This window comes from Bison bison, unplaced genomic scaffold (genome assembly GCF_000754665.1).
Source record: "Bison bison bison isolate TAMUID 2011002044 unplaced genomic scaffold, Bison_UMD1.0 scf7180017864516, whole genome shotgun sequence".
Taxonomy (NCBI): Eukaryota; Metazoa; Chordata; class Mammalia; order Artiodactyla; family Bovidae; genus Bison; species Bison bison.
The window spans coordinates 3,355,310-3,358,399 of NW_011495069.1; the positions used below are offsets into that span (position 1 = coordinate 3,355,310).

The following is a 3,090-nucleotide window of genomic DNA, read 5'->3' on the forward strand; positions in this document are numbered from 1 at the left end:
CCTCACCAACTCCCGGAGTTCACTCAGACTCACGTCCATCGAGTCAGTGATGCCATCCAGCCATCTCATCCGCTGTCGTCCCCTTCTCCTCCTGCCCCCAATCCCTCCCAGCATCAGAGTCTTCCAATGAGTCACCTCTTCCCGTCCCTTTTGAACCTCTCTCCCATCTCCCTCCCCATCCCACCCGTCTAGATTGATACGGGTTCTCATTCTTATTGTTTAGAGTTTTTTTTTGTATGTGGTGTGGCATGCATGCCTGCTCAGTTGCTCAGTCTTTTGTGACCCTGTGGACTATAACCTGCCAGGTAGAAAAGGGAGGGTCCAACACCAGATTTCCTTTTTTTTTTTAAATTAAATTGTAGTTGATTTCCAGTGTTCCCAGTGTACAGCACAGTGGTTCAGTTGTACACATGTATCCATATGTATTCAGTTATACGTATTTATCTGTTCAGTTACACATGTATCAATTCTTTTTCAGATTCTTTTCCATTATAGGTTATTACAAGGTGTTGAATGTAGTTGCCTGCCGGGAGCCAGCATGAGGAAGTCCGCCCGTGGCAAAGGTCATGAGGGAGGAGGCTCAGCATACACAAAGGCGGGATCGAGCCTCAGGAGTCCCCCTGGAAATTCTCGAGCATCTACCCCCAAAACCAGAGTCTGCCTACTTTCTGCTTTGTGCTCTCACCTACACCTCTGACTTTACGGGGGGCTGTCCCCAATTACCTCTCTCTGAAAAAAGAGTTAACTTACAGCTCCAGTTAATAAAGTTCCTGGGTGTGATAGTGTTTCAACCTACAAACTCCTTTGGAAGTCCTCTAGCCTGCCTGAATAGGTTTTTCCGGCCACATGTGATTGCTCAGAGCCTCCCAACTGTGAGAGGCATGAGATGTTCTAAACTGTCTAAATACAGAGTCCTTTGAGCAGTTAAAAGGTTGATTAGAAACTGTATTGATGAAGGGTTTTTCACTTGTTGGGCCAATGTTTGCTGCTAAGTTTCCATATCCCTTACCTACTGTGTCCCTGGCAGTGTATTGATTAATATAATTGGTGTAAGTAGTAGCTTTAATGTTTGTAACCTTCGACCGTTGAGTTAATTCTTCTTCTTGTTATAGCCCACCACACCTTTGCCCTATAGGAATGCAACTTTATCTAATGCTTTTGGAGGGTGGCGCCTTTAGAGAAAAATAATTTTTCTGAAGAAAGGGTCTTAAAATGTTAACAGGCCTCCGGGCCAGAAGATGATGCAAATCACCTAAACTTTTGCATATGATAAGTTTGCAGGAAGACAGCCTGGCTCACTGCTAACTCTACCCCTTCCCCCATTATCCTCTATGCATAACTTAAGGTATAAAAACTACTTTGGAAAATAAAGTGCGGGCCTTGTTCACTGAAACTTGGTCTCCCCATGTCGTTCTTTCTCTCACCTTCTGGCTGAATTATTCAGCCTCTTTTCTCCACTAAATTTTCTCACTGAGCTATCCTTATTTAACCACTCTTTATATCTTTAATTAACATTGAAATAAGCTGTTGTTTCCTGATCGCCGATGCCGTCTCCCCTTGGAAACCCCTGACCACTGGGGCTGGACCTCAGCAGTTGCCAGTGCTACTGTTTACCTGTTTATGTAGAGTAGTGAGTATCTGTTAATCCCTCTTCCTAATTTATCTTTCCCCCTTTCCCCTACATAAGTTTGTACTCTATAAAAGTTTGTCATTCTTAAAGCAGTTTGGTCTTAAATAGCTCTGCCTTTTTTTTTTTTTTTGCCAAAGGCTGAAATCCTTCAGTAGCCAGGCTGGACTACTGCGACATTTTGAGATTTCCGTCATGTGGACCTTGTTAGGAGTGATGGACGACGGGCACTTTCAGCTGCAGCCAGATGTCCCCAGGGCACCGTTCTCAGCTCAGTGTGACTGTCCTCATTGAATCACAAGTTAAACAGGAGCCTCTGACTTAGAGAAAGTGAGGTTAAGTTCCCAAGAGGAAAGTGAGGTACCAAGCAGAGAATCTAGGAGGAGCTGGAAGGGGAGGGGTTTACTACGGGCAGTGCCACCACTGGAAGCATGTCACAAAGTCCCTGAGTTCCCCGTGAGTCACTGGGTAAATGCCCTCGCAGGCGCTCCATTCCGGTGAGACACTGGCAGGGTCTGGGCACCAGGGAGATTTGAAAGATGAGACCTCCTGCGCTAATGTTGCCACACAGCTGTGCCGAAGGAAATTTAAAAAAGGTTAACAATCACGTCAGGTCGTCACTCACTTTCCTTACAGAGCTTTCCCATGGGAGAGCCCTTAACTTAATCATTGTTAGGAATTATCAAGTGTCAGCATACTTTTCATGACCATTTAACCCATGCATTGTACTCCCCCAGACACAGTGGAACGCAGGGATACGATGCAGGACATGCTGTCTGACCTCAGGCAGGGTGTCGGGGAGACCTTTTCCTTTTTATAATGAAGTAAACCCCATCCCATCCCCAGGTGACCACAGAGCTGTTTTCTGTCACTGTAAGTCTGCATCTTCTAAAGGTTCATATAAATAGAATCACATGCTGTGTACTTTGTCTTCTCTGGCTTCTCTCACTCAGAATAATTATTTTGACATTTATCCATATTACTGCATGTCAATAACTGTTTATGCCTTTTCTTTTTTTTTTACTGCTGAATAATGTTCCATGGTGTAAACATATCACAGTCTGTTTATTCATTGACCTGTTAATGGACATTTGGATTGTTTCCAGTTTTTAACTATCACAAATGAAGCTGCTTTGAACATGCGTGTCTAAGTCTGTGTGTGGACAGATGCTCTCATTTCTCCTGGGTAAACTCCTGAGACAGGAATGGCTGGGTCGTGCATCAGACGTGTATTCAAACTTTTTACGAAGCTACCTAGAAGTTCCCCAAGACAGTTGTGCCATTTCACATTCCAGCCAGCAGTGGGTGAGAACCCCACATCCTTCACATCCTCAGCAATATGTGGTATAATCAGTCTTTTGATTTTAAACATCCTGATACAGTGGTCCCCAACCTTTTTGGCACTGGGGGCCAGGTTCGTGGAAAACAATTTTTCCACACACCCAGGAGGGACGATGGTTTCA

General features: G+C 44.6%; 1 long non-coding RNA gene across 1 annotated transcript; it reads left to right on the forward strand.

Annotated features, from left to right (window-relative positions):
• Window positions 1-1,474: 1,474 nt before the first annotated feature.
• Window positions 1,475-2,770, forward strand: LOC104981070. Its single transcript, XR_824335.1, has 2 exons — window positions 1,475-1,630; window positions 1,768-2,770. It is a non-coding gene; the product is annotated as an uncharacterized LOC104981070 (long non-coding RNA).
• The last annotated feature ends 320 nt before the right edge of the window (window positions 2,771-3,090 follow it).